Raw genomic sequence first — 14,269 nt, 5'->3', positions numbered from 1 at the left:
TCACAAAATGCTCTCAATAATTAAATGTTTACCGCTCTTCCTTCGCACATTTAAAATAGTCATTGCGTTACAACGACCTTGCAGAAGAAATGACCGCACTGTACGGTACGGCCCTCTCAACAGGTGACTTTCAGAATAGCGTATTGTCTAAAGCTTATTTATATTATTTATTTCGTTACTATTAGGGCCCTTGAGGCGTTAGAGATAGGAGTGGTAAGTGATTAACCAAAATCAAATACAAAAGGAGAGATATTGACATAAATAATTAAGAAGCGCAGAGTTGAATGCTTCTGGTTTTGGGATGCAGACGATGCAGGCGGGCAGGTGGTTCCAGTCTGAGCTGGTCTTGGGCAGGAAAGAATGAAAGTACTGATTAGTTCTGCAACTTGGAACACTCACTTTGAATCGGTGATCAATACGGAATGATACAAAACTTGGAGCAGTGAAAATAATTTGTTTTAACGATTCATTTTTGTAATATATTTTGTGGAAAGTGAGAAGTTTAGAAAGATGATGCTGCAGTGAAAGATCTGGAGGGTCTAGAGTTCGCTTTATGAGTGTGACGCTAGTCGAACGAGAGTAGTTAGTCAAGATAAAACAGACTGAACTATTAAGAACAGATTCTGAAGCATTAATTAGTGAATTGATGTTAGGGTCCCATACGGAATGCGCATATTCTATTTTAGATCGGACGAAGTTTTGTACAGAAGTAGTTTTAAACTAACCGGAGCAAGTGAAAAGTTACGGCTAAGGAAACCAAGCATGCAATTATCATTGTTACCTTTGCTTCTGAATGCACCTGCATCGTTCGCTCGGTTTTTTTTTTCATGGCGTGCCTGTTCCGGTCCCCAACTGTGACGGCTTTATTCTTGTACCTTTTATTTCGAAATGCTTAACAAAAAATGCAAAACGCCTTTTGCCAAACGTCCACTCAAGATTCCATCGAGGCCTCTGGACGGCGGCCTCTAATGGGCAGCAACCCCAGTATCGATCCTGATTTCAGTGACAGTGCGCAGTTCTGCGGTGCCCAAGCTGACTCGGCTGCTGACCTGATAACTCCGGCTCGAATTTGTTCACACTTTCACTGCTTTCTGCCTTTTCTTCGTAATCGTTCAGCACTCGGGTCGTTTAACTTGCTTACTCGACAAAAAATAAATGACAAAGCCCTTTTGTTTTTTTTAGTCTTCTTCAGCCTATTGTTCTTGCACCATTGAGTTTGTTGCTTCATTTAAGAAACGAGAATGACATGCCGGAACTCGAGCGGGCACTGGACGCTTTGGGGTGTCTGAAATAAGTGCGGTACTTAGGAGTGGAACTATTTGTTTTTCTTCTTTTGAATTACCTTTTTAGTATCACTCTCGAGTGCTCACGATTCCTCTCACGTTGACCGACATGGCGGGAATCTCGGGAGGAACCCGCAACCATACTGCGAACTCCAACGTGGAGGACCTTTTTCCTGAGTACGTTCACTACGGGGATGCTCAATGGACTACGAGTTAATATTTGTGGTGATCTTCTTTTTTTTTTAAACAAAGATTGTATTCCTGTGAAATTGCTGTGTGTAGGACGGAGAGCGCTGCATTTATATGCTAATTAACAGGTCCAGCTCTATTTACCACTGCTGAATAGACCTGCTTGCATTATTCCGTCTTCCAGTGCGATTAGTTAATGAATCTTGGGGTGCAGAAATGTATTATCAAAAGTTTCGTTTTGGCGCAACGTGGGGCAGCTGTGAAATTTTTCGGTACAAGCATGAAGAAAGCTCCCGTCAAACTCGTATGCAAGATTTTTTTACACGGCAGCCTTACAAGTCGTGCTTATCTACTATGCTTTTTAACATATTTTTTCTCTCTCTGACAAGAGTACATATTTGCTTAGTGGACATAATTCAAAATCGGCAAACCGATACTGTGATCGTAGCGGACGTTTCCTATTTACGCATAGGAGTTAACTGGTAATGCAGATGCGAACTGGCGGTGCAGTTATGACAGAGTTCCTACACTTCACATGGTTCGTTGTTGCCTTTGTATTACAAAAGGGTGCTATAGTGTCATGTGCTCATGACACGTCCTAACAATAGCTGGCGCTTGCTGGTGCTGCTAAGGTCTCTTCGGAGTGACTACGGTGCATGCAAGGATGGAACACATTAAGAGGGGCTAATTATTTTTGCATGCCTGTGTCTGAATTTGGAAAGTCATGCAGATGTATTCAGAGAACAGAATTATTGCAGTGAGGAAGGCTACTCAGTAAGCAAACATTAAATAAAGCATGGACTTTCAGTGAAGCAGCGGGTGCGCGTGCATATATGTTTGGCGTTTTCTATTCATCTTTCTGCCAGACTGTTATCATGAAGACAGGTAATGTGCGTACCCAGAAACAGTTACAGCGTGTAAGGGTAGCTGTTACGGTCTTTCAGGAGATATCCCTGACTTAGCGTGACAAGCTCAGCCGGAATCCAAGTGACAAAGATGGGTGGTCGTTGTGTGCCCAGCTTTTATCGGTCGCTAGCCAGATAATGGGCCGGAGTCAAAGGCTCACAAGACAACAATCTTCATACAGCAGCGATAAAGATGAGTAACAAATAACTTATAAGTACACATGCTAAATTTTCTACAAAACAATGAAACACATTTGATGTGCCGCAATACAGAAACAGATGTCGCAACGACAGTGCACGAATACATGAGAGAGGCAGACAAAATAAACACAAGTTGTTCACCGGGCACTACAACAGTCGAAGACCGGAGGTTCACGACGAGACCGCCCCGAAGAATGGCACATTCCCGCGCTGGTTTGTGGCTGAACGTCAGTGGCGTTGAATCCTGGCAGTCTTGCGGGAGCGCTTCTTCGAATTCACACTGCGGCACGGGATGGCCACCGGCGCTAAACGCCCCTTATTCGTAGAGCGCGCCGCATCTGTTAGTCACTTCGCACCAGAGCAGATGCTTACAGGACAAGCGCTCTCTCACCCTCCGGCCGGGGCGGGCATCGACGGTCACGCTGCCAGGAATTGTGCGAGCGAAATGTATAAGGCATTTTAATACGCGCAAGTTTACGCACTCTCCCCACTATCCATCTGTAACCGGAGGTCTTTTCTCCTTTTATATTGCAAATTCGTCGGCGCGTGGGGGCGAGTTTTAGCTTGCGCCGCTCTTTTTCAATGTGCGCTGGATTTTGTGATGCATACACAGGCTGGGCCTTATGTTCGTCACTTGCGCTTGTTGAAGTACGCATCTTGTTTATATTTTATAAAATGCATTTCGCTTTTCGTTATGCCGTTCAACAATGGGTTATTTAACAAGCGGAACAAATTAATCGAAGTCGGCGGGGTCCGCATTTGTGCATACCACAGGCTAAAAATAACGCAGTTGTTCTGGTCTTTCTTCTTTTTTTATTTGATGCATGAATATTTCGCTGAAGAACGACACATCTGGAACTGTTGGCAGTGGTAGTGATGGGTTTTAAGGTGGGGAACAATGTTACTTCGCATTACTGGCTAACTTTGCGATGAGCATAAGAACCCCAATAATACAATCTTCGTCCGCAAAGTTTCGAGACTGAGTCCATTAAAAAAATGCGTTTAACATTGACATCATTTGTCTGTGCAGCACCCCTTCAAAATAGTCTTTCTTGCTGTCTATACACAGCTTCCAATGCTTCGTGAGGTCTTGGAAATAGTTGTAAAACTCTTCTTTGGGCAGGGATGTCAGCTCCTTTGTCGGGACGTCGTGAATGACCTCCATGATCCAAATCCAGCGACTTTTTAGGGGTCTCTTCACACGAGGAAACAGGAAAAAATCGCATGGGGAGAAGTCAGGCGAGTATGGCGGATGGGGAAGCACAGCAATGCTGTGCTTGACGAAAAGTTTTGTCACGCTGAGAGCAGTGTGCGGCCTTGCGTTATCGTGGAGAAGGCTCCATTGTCCAGTTGACCATAAGTCAGAGCGACGGCATCGCAGTGCATCACGCATGTGTTGGAGCACGCGGATATAAAACTCCTGATTCACTGTTTATCCTTGTGGGACACACTCATGGTGTATAACTCTGGCATCGAAAAAAAAACTATCAGCATAATTTTTGTTTTGGTCTTCTGTCGCCGCGCCTTTCTCGATGCCGGAGAGCTTGTGGACCGCCATTCAGCGCTCTGCCTCTTTGTTTGAGGATTGTATTGAAAACACCATGTTTCGTTTTCAGCAATGATGCTGTCGACAAATGCAGCATCCTTCTCTGCCTCGGAGAGCAAATCAGCGCTCACTGATGCCCACGTGTCCTTCTGGTCCTGTGTGACGTAGTTGTGCACAAGTCTGACATTCAGCTTTCGTTTCCCCATGTTCTCACGCAAAATTTGGTGGCATGTTGTCTTACCAATGCCGAGAGCATCTGATAGCATGCGGACTTCAATGGTGCGGTCTCGCTGTAGGATTTCCCTGATCCGAGCCACGTTGCTTTCATTCCGTGAGGTTGAAGGGCGCCCCTGCCTCCTGTCGTCTTCCACCGACGTTCTCCCCGAAACGAACCTCTTGTGCCACTCGAAAACTCGCGCCCGCGATAATGTATGGTTGCCGTAAGCATCACAAAGGAGCTCATACGTCTGTGTGGCTGTCTTGCCAAGCCTCATATAGAATTTTATGTTTACACGCTGTTCAAGGTGGACGTCGATTTCTCCACATTCACTCACAGTAGAATGCGCAGACTAGTGACAACATATTTTTCTACATGTAGTGCCATGTAGTGGCTGCCACATTTATTAACATAAATAGCCCAGGTTAGCCCGAAAAGATGGTGCTACACATAGGCACCAGCTGGTGTTCCTGTATATGCGGGAGCATATACAGGGACACTAGCACCAACATTTGTTCTGGGGAATCATTTCTAGAGAAGAAAATAAATCAGTCTCGAAATTTTACGGACAAAGGTTGGATTAGGACAGCATGGGCTTCTGTTATTAAGGAGAATATAATCCCTTCCCTAAGGTCTGTTTAGTCGGACATCTGACTGGCCAGATGCCTCATGTATTACCATTAGGTCAGCTCAAAGTCAGTTTGAATTCTTGGTAGGGGACGGTTACGTCTCCAATATCTTAAGCAGATAATTTATTACATCAAATCTTGGAGTTTGGCACAAATTGCGTCGTAAACTTTATTCACAGCACATACATTTGTTTAACGCTACTTCTGAAAGAAAATCAAGACTGAATTCATTCGAGGGAGGAAAACCAAAGGTGAAAGAAAAGTAAGAGGGGAGCGCTAAATATGGATTATTTGCAGCTATGGCACGCGTAAATGGTAATTTTTACAGCAAGATTAAAGAGTTAGGCGTGCAATTGTGCAGACAACAAAAAATAAATGGCAGCGGAATCGAGTGGGACGCGGCCACCAAAAACAAGAATCCGATCCAGAGATATTTCGCTCCATGGTCACAACTGTCAGCGGCAGATACTATCTAGTCAGACAGCCCTTCAGGAACATCCCGCGGACTGTGCGAAAGGAGGCTAAAAGAAATATACAAACCCGGAATTTAGTGAGTCTTCACAGCACGAGCATGCACTGCGGCCGACGCCCACGTGTTCAGGAAACCCCAGAGGTTGTCGCTCCATTGCATGCCTTTCCTTCTAACGAGGCTCCCAGCCTTCCTGTCGCTGTTCTCGTCTCATCTTTCATTTTATTGACGCATGTCTCCATTCGCGTTTTCTTCTGAACGCGTCACGTAGCACTTCAGGCTTTTCCACGTTGACGTCTTTCCTTCCTGCGCATTCTTGCTTGTACTTCATAAGGGAGCCGTCATACAGATCGCAAGCGAAACGTGTCGAGCCGACGATGCCAGCGACAAGGGAACAAAATAAGGCGGCTGATGCCGCCGTCTTCGCGACATATTCACTTCCAAGAGACAGGGCGAGCTCTTCTCGACGCTATCTGTCCAGGCTTGAAGAAGACACGCAAAAAGCGACGTGCGTCACTCTCTCGACTCTCCAACACTTCACCAGCGACGCAAAAAAAAAAAAAAAAAATGTGCGGACTGGTCGCACTCGCTGCCGACATTGAAGACAGCGGGAGAGAGTGGTGAGGGGTTGTGGGGATGAAGGGCACGTGCTCGGTGTCTCCCTCTACGCGGCGCGTTGCACACGGCGCGGTGTAGCTCCGGAGAAAACGGAAGCAATAGGTTCGGTTCACAGCATCCGCGCCCGCCTGGCGTAAAAATGCGCGCGTGAAATAGCGCGCGCTCTCGTCGCGCCTTCTTCGCGAGAGCGCGCCAGAACCCCCGATTTGAAATTCAAGGGCCGGCTTCTGGGAATGCCTCGAAAATGGGCTTCGAGGCTGTTGCCAGTTTGAGGACGGCTTCTGGTGCTTTGCGTTCATTGCATTTGTTCCTTCAGTAGCGGCGAATATTTCGAAAGGGGATGTCCCGAACGGGGGCAATGCCATCTGGCGGCAGCTTTCTGTTTTTCAGTGTTGCGCACTGTCATCGAAAACGCTGTTTCCGCCACTGAAAATCTGAACAAAAGAGAGAAAAACCAAAATGGAAAATCAAAGACACAGAAAAAGGAAAAGAACAGTGACAGGGAAAGAAAGAAAGCAAGGAAGGAAGAGCAAAAACACAAGAAAGAACGAGAAAAAAACAGAGAAAAAAAAGACACAAAAGAAGAAAGGAAAAAGAAGGAAGAAGGAAACGAAGAGAAAAAAGAAAGAAGGAAGGAAAGAAAGATAGAAAGAAGAAAGGAAGGAAGAAAGGGAGACATGGTGAATAATAATTGTTTTTTGGGGGAAAGGAAATGGCGCGGTATCTGTCTCATATATCGTTGGACACCTGAACCGCGCCTTATGGGAAGGGATAAAGGAGGGAGTGAAAGAATAAAGAAAGAGGGCACCTCTTTCTTTATTTCGTAGTGGAGGGCTCCGGAATAATTTCGACCACCTGGGGATCTTTAACGTGCACTGACATCGCACAGCACACGGGCGCCTTAGCGTTTTTCCTCCATAAAAACGCAGCCGCCGCGGTCGGGTTCGAACCCGGTAACTCCGGATCAGTAGTCGAGCGCCCTAACCACTGAGCCACCGCGGCGGAGGAAAAACGCAGCCGCCGCGGTCGGGTTCGAACCCGGGTACTCCGGTGGAAGGCTATGTTCCTAAATATAGCTAGTTGAGCGGGCAAGAGAAAAATGCAGGAGTTTCGGTACGGCTGACAAGAGGTACGCCAAGGCTCATGCCCAAATGCTGCTTCGTCGGTTCGGTTAGGTGCGGTGCTGTCTGGAGCACTTTTCACGCGAAACGCTGACAACGGCGAGAAAACGACGCTAGGGATGAAACGTTTAAGGCCTGTTCGTCGCTGACGCCGTTAACGCTTGCCTATTTTACATTGTTTTTTTATTTTGGCTGCGCCTTCAGAGAGATTTGACGCGTTTGGCCTAACTTCCGTAAGTCTTTCTGAAACGTTTCCTCGTCCTGGCGTTTCGGTCACTTTTGAGAAAACCGTGGGACTCGTCCCTGGGGCTGTCTTTTCCTTTCTCGTAAACAAAAATAAAACAGCTGGCATTGCTAGGGGCTGACAAGCATGATTTTCTTCAAAACTCAGTATTTTCTTTCAAAACATTTTCAACTTCAGCTTTGTAACAACCAGAGATAATTCTCGAGCAGAATATTGCTGTTGTTTTTCAGTGACGCGTTGCGATATTTTCGAGGTACTGCGCAACGAACACTCCGGGGTGCTATGTTTCCTGCTTTGGACGTTGTGAAACGGCTTGTTTTTCTGGACGAAAAAAAAAAAGAAAACTTTATAACGCCCTATGCCGGCTGGCTGTATGTCGGCTAAGATAGGCCATGCAACAACCGGGAATATGGGCAAACGAGTGGACGAGGGTATAGAGCAATACAGAACGTTGCAAAAAAAAAAATCAATTAAATCTAACGTGTGCCTTTTGTATGCCCTCGGTCCGAGAGAATGTTGTTTGAAGAACAGGAGGCCCATCCTTTGCTTAGGAAAGCATGTGTTAACGAAATAATAATAATAATAATAATAATTGGTTTTTTGGGGAAAGGAAATGGCGCAGTATCTCTCATATATATTTGGACACCTGAACCGCGCCGTAAGGGAAGGGATAAAGGAGGGAGTGAAAGAAGAAAGGAAGAATAGTTGCCGTAGTGGAGGGCTCCGGAATAATTTCGACCACCTGGGGATCTTTAACGTGCACTGACATCGCACAGCACACGGGCGCCTTAGCGTTTTTCCTCCATAAAAACGCAGCCGCCGCGGTCGGGTTCGAACCCGGGAACTCCGGATCAGTAGTCGAGCGCCCTAACCACTGAGCCACCGCGGCGGGGCGAACGAAATAGACGGCACTGCTTTCAGTGACACTATTAAATTGCTGAACTTTCTTCTCTTCATACAAATGTGTTAAAATGAGCAGCTTGCATTATAACGCACAGAAGTTTATTCTAAAGCCTTTAGTGTCACAGTCTTCAGTTATATGGTTGTGTGTTTTATTTGGTTTCAGGTTGTGTTCTACTCTCTTAGTTTTTAGCGGAAAACATCGACGAGTGTTGCCGCTTATTAGCTATGTTTTCCATGCGATGTTAGTACTTCTTGTTACCCCGCGTTACCGAGTGCTTTTCAAACGAGTTTAATCCCCAGTTCACTACTGTGTTCCATTTTGCCTCTTCCTTTCTTTTTTTGTTGTTTTGTACTGTATCACTCCCCTCTATAATGCCCTCTGGGCCAAGAGGGTAACTGAAATAAATAAATAAATAAATAAATAAATAAATAAATAAATAAATAAATAAATAAATAAATAAAAGGCAGAATAAAGGTATATTTTGCTTTGGAGGCTGCACTAGCCGTGTATAATGCACCGCAAACTGCCTTGCCGTATATTGATTTGCCTTTTGTCAGGCTGCTGCACACAGCAAAAATTAAGCCTCTGGTCTCAAGGATTAAGACTAATCGGTTCATTAATGCGTCATTTTTCGTGCACAAGAAAAAGGAGGGGGAGGTGACTGTGAGGAAAGGAAACGCGCGGTAACTGTGTCACACTGAGTGGGCGCTAAACTGCGCCGTGATAGAAGGGATTAAAGAAGGGAAAAAAAGTCCGAATTTTCGCCGCGAATACTCCGTTTATCGGCGACGAACAATGAGGGCAATGGTGTTTGATAAGCAGGTAACCACAGGAATGCTTCTGGTGGTGGTGGTAGTGATTTTATTAAAAATAATAGTAAAAAGGAAGGAAAATATTTTTGCTAGCCCCGGCATCTGCCATCGATACTGAAGCACCTGAGCTGGGGCAGCGGAAATAAAGGGCAGCAGGCAGAATGGAGAAATGAAATGAAAGAGGTGAGGGGACAGGAAGAGAGGATAGGGGGAGAAATAATATTGTTATGAAGACGAAGAAGAGTGCAGTGGCGCGGGACGGAGTGCTCGCGCTAGGCCCTTGAGCCACTAAATCATATCTTCATTCTGTCATCATGTCTTCCTGCTCCTCGTAACATTTGGTGTGAGGTGCGGGGTGCTCATCGTCATCCTAGTCCCCGGAGCATCGCCGCCTTCTGCTCGCCTTCGTCGTCGACTGAGGGGACCTGGGCTCCGCCGCCCGGCCCAACCCCAGCTCGAACTGACCAGAACCGACCAGCCGCTTTCCCCCGCCCCGTCCCCAGCCCCGAACACAAGACACGACGACCAGGACCTGACGTACGATGACCCGACTACGACCCGAACCAAGACGGCACCCCCGCCCAGGCTGTGCGGTGATCCCTCAACCCTTGACCTTCGGCAGTGGGTGACCGACCGCTGGACCTGAAGCTTCGGGGGCAACCGTCCACCAGATCATCTCCTTCATCTTTGTGGCAAGCCTTTCATCTTCTATCCTTCCTGATCATCCTCATCGTCACCTCGCCATTCGTAATTCAAGCAATCGATCGGGACGATTGCTCTGAGGACCGGGGTCATGTTATGAAGACGAAGAAGAGTGCAGTGGCGCGGGACGGAGTGCTCGCGCTAGGCCCTTGAGCCATTAAATCATATCTTCATTCTGTCATCATGTCGTGCTTTCCTTGGCTTGCCACCTCGTAACAATATGTACAAACTATTTGCTTCTGTCGTTTTGAAATAAGAATAATAATAATTGGTTTTTGAGGAAAGGAAATGGCGCATTATCTGTCTCATATATCGGCGGACACCTGAACCGCGCCGTATGGGAAGGGATAAGGGAGGGAGTGGAAGAAGAAAGGAAGGAAGGAGGTGCCGTAGTGGAGGGCTCCGGAATAATTTCGACCACCTGGGCATCTTTAACGTGCACTGACATCGCACAGCACACGGGCGCCTTAGCGTTTTGCCTCCATAAAAACGCAGCCGCCGCGGTCGGGTTCGAACCCGGGAACTCCGGGTCAGTAGCCGAGCGACCTAACCACTGAGCAACCGCGGCGGGTTTGAAATACTTTCAGTTTCGGTCGTTTTGAAAGACTTTCAATTTCTCTGTTTTGTTCCCCCTGGGAGTGGCTCATCTTCCCAACATATTTCCAGCTATTTTTTAGCAATGCACGTTTCACCTGCACTCTCACGTCACTCTCTTTATACCCCTGGAGTGTAGGTACGGTTCATGTATGTCAGATCTTGCTAGTGCTGCAGCGCACGAAGGTCTTCGCACGTAACATCCATTCGCAACTATACTGTTCTCATAGCCATGGACTTTTTCGTTACGTTAACCAACAGGCGATCTCTAACGAGCCTGCGACGAATGAAGCTGAAAAAATAGCCTTGCATTTTGGTCCTCAGGTGTTCGTTGCCACAAGAGAAAAAGGAGCCCATCGCGCACGAAAAAAATTAAGGGGATACTTAAGCTCCACCTGAAGGGTACGACACAACAGTGTTAATGGGTGATTGCCCATATATACGGAATTGGTAATTTCCTACTTAACATTCATGGGTAGATGGAAGTTCTCATACCACTCCTGGCGAAGTGGGGCAGCGGTTAAGCGACGGGCCGCTGCCCTGCGATGGCAGGTGCTGCCACCGGTGGGGCTTGTGAGACCTAAGGGTTGCTCTTCCGGAGCAACCTCTTACGACCAATCATTAATTTAACTACCGCCTGCCGTGGTGGGAGGTTTGCTCACAATCCGGTGGGCAGGTTGTGATGACGTCTAAGGTCACGTGACCTAGGTGGCTCACTAGGTTGAAAGAGCGGCCGGTTGCTCCGGCCGCTCAAATGGTCGCCGCAGCCTGACTATTCTTTCCGACATGGGGGTACTAATGCTCTCGATTAAAAAATAAATAAGATGCGCACAATGTCTGAAATCTAAGCTAGCTAAAGCTGCTAGACGACACGGCTTACGGGTTATATTAACACTCATCCCTATCTTCGTTCACGCTCTATCATTTTTGAGATGTAATGCGGGCATTATCCTTGCATGCACTCCCCAAAGCGGCGGTGGCCGACGCAGATCGCCTGCAGCTCTCAGCCATCATCGGAGAAGCAGACCTGGAGAGATCAGCATCAGAACAGCGGCGGCAGGAAAAAGAGAGCCGAGCTTCTTGACGAGCGGCTCGCTGCGAGGCTCCAGAGGTCGCATGGCTGCGAGTAACGGACGGACCTCGCCTCCTCGCAGCAAGGTGGAAAGAAAGAGAAAGGAGGAAGCGGAGGAGGGTGTGGCAACGCATATACTCTACACAGCGACGCAGGCTACACAGGCACCGGCAGTCGTCGTTAGGGATCAATAATGATGCATTCGTCAGCAAATGGGCGGAACGCACGTAAGCCGTTCTCCCTAAGTACGTAAGCCGGTTGCCCGCCTGCCAAGGAGATTACGAGTCCATATAGCCTGCCGCTGCCGGTCCCTGGACGACTCTGCGATGAACGCGAAGGAAAACTCTCACGAACAAACGACCAGCTGTTCTGACTCTATCTCACCGCTCCGCCTGAATAAAAACTTCAGGTGTTTTCGCGATGGGCCCCATGCTTAGCGGAAGGATATATCGTGCCACAAGACGAGAACGGATCGGCGACGACCGTGGTATAGCTGACACTGGCAGGAAACGTGTACCGCCGCATAGCCGAGAGATATATGTGTGTGTGTGTAGTATCCGGCAGTGGTTGAAAACTCTTTGGGGGCAAACCGAGTCAACGGGAGTTCTTTCGCATGAGCTGCATAATTGATAATTCGGGGCTCGTCGCCTCCGGCGTGCGGAGGGGACACTTTATTCGGCGGGAGATCAACGACGGCGGTGTGGCGCGCAAGTGCGCAGGCGTGAAAGAAACATGGTGAAGAGGCCACCCGTCGACGCTAGTGCCAGGCGCCCGTGACTGACTGCGGCAGCAGCCTCCCAGCTGGCGCATACCAGTCGAGGCGCAGATGTATGCGCGAGCAGCTTAGAGGCGCGCTCGCCCATTAGTCGTCGCTCGTCGCGCGCCCCGTAATACTTCTGCATTATATATACAGGGTGTCCCAGCTAACATTAGCCAGGATTTTAAAATACGCCGATGCACTCTATGACGACGCGACCAAATGCATGCTGTTGGCTATTGTATGTAGTAAGTCACACTATTTTTTCTATTGTGCTTAATTACATAATTAGTCGAGATTAATTAACCAACTTCGGAAGCAACAAAGACAGGCGGAAAAGTCCAATGAATAAGTTGTAGAGTGGGCCGCGAAACGCCCAATTGAACAGTTTCTAACTTTCCATCTATTACGCGTTGGCTTTTTTTCGCTCATTGCAGATGCCCGCGAAATACAAAAAAAAAAATATACCACGTGACATGCCCGCTTGCGGGACGTGATTGCAGTGCTCTCAAAGGTTCTGTGTAATAAAGAACAGATCATTTAGCCCGATGTGCTGCCAGTTAAAATGTGACAGGGCAGCGACGCAGCAGGCGGCTGTGCGATATAGGCCCGCGGCATGTTTCTCTTGTGGCGCTTGATAGCGACAAGCAGACACAGTCCTTATTGCTTGCTCTGGCGTAAATCGCACAGGTAGCGCCTGCGTCGCAGTCCTGCCACCTGTTTAAGCAGTAGCACACCGGGCTAAATGATCTGTTCGTTCCTACACGGAACGTTTGAGAGCACTGTAATCGCGGCGCGCAAGCAGGCATGTCACGTGGTATTTTTTTGTATTTTGTGGTTATCTGTAGAGAGCGAAAAAAGCTGCTACGTAATAGATGGAGAGTTAGAAACAGTTCAATTGGACGTTTCGCGGACCGTTCTACAACTTTCTCTTTGGACTTTTGCGCCTATCTTCATTGCTTGCGAAGTTGGTTAATTAATCTAGACTAATTATGCAATTAAGCGCAATACAAAAATAGTGTGAGTTACTCCATAGAATAGCCAGAAATATGCATCTAGTCGCGTCGTCTTAGATTGCTGCGGCATATTTTAAAGCTCTGGCTTAAGTTAGTTGGGACACCCTGTATATTCGTGCCAGAATCGAGACGCGCGCTCGTGCGTTAGCGGTACATACGTATCGTGGGTTTGGCAGCGATTGGCCAGATTAGAGACCACTTCTTTCCTTGCTTTTCATTTTTTCGCACTCTGTCTCTTTTTTGTTCGCACAACGCGTACTTTAGATAACGAGAAAAGCTATATGGAGGAACGCGTCAAATCTGATTTGTGCAATCGTACCTTCAGGGTAAGTTCTTGAAGCTAATAAACGCAGTGCACTGCATCCTCATTGGTTCGTTCTCTTTTTTCTAGTGTTCTGTCAAATTTTAATCGCCAGCGCTTTTCGTTAATATTGATGCGAAAGCATTTCTATTCCCATTACGAGAAAAGCCGGCGTCGTGTGCTTGTGTGTACTCGCAGATGGTAGAGAAAGTACCAACTATGGCAAGAAAAATACGATGCCGTCATCAAGCGGCCGTATAACGCACACAGCAAGCCGAGCACCGGCAGTTTCGATAATCCTGCACATGTCGGTCTTCTATATACTCGCAACTGGCCGGCCTGCATGTGGCGCTAGTTTTGCCGCATTTGTATCAAAATTGTGATGCAGCAGTTCGTAGTACAGCATTCCGGGTGGTTTCATACGATTCCTACTTCCATATATATAGCTTACATGTTCTAGTCAACAATTACAGAATGCGCAAAATCAAGAGCACGGTGGCCGGCACTCTTGAAGTCTCAGATCGCGGCAATGAATGGCAAGTGTTTCAGGCATTTGACGCACATTGTTGGCATGTTCACGCAGACGTTCGTTCACACATCGTCTGCTCTGGAGCACGTAGAAACGGCCGCATGACAACGGTATCTTATAGACGATACCCTCAGCACATAAACACACTTGTTGGCGTGTC

This window comes from Amblyomma americanum, chromosome 3 (genome assembly GCF_052857255.1).
Source record: "Amblyomma americanum isolate KBUSLIRL-KWMA chromosome 3, ASM5285725v1, whole genome shotgun sequence".
Lineage (NCBI taxonomy): Eukaryota > Metazoa > Arthropoda > Arachnida > Ixodida > Ixodidae > Amblyomma > Amblyomma americanum.
This window is presented reverse-complemented; position numbering follows the sequence as displayed.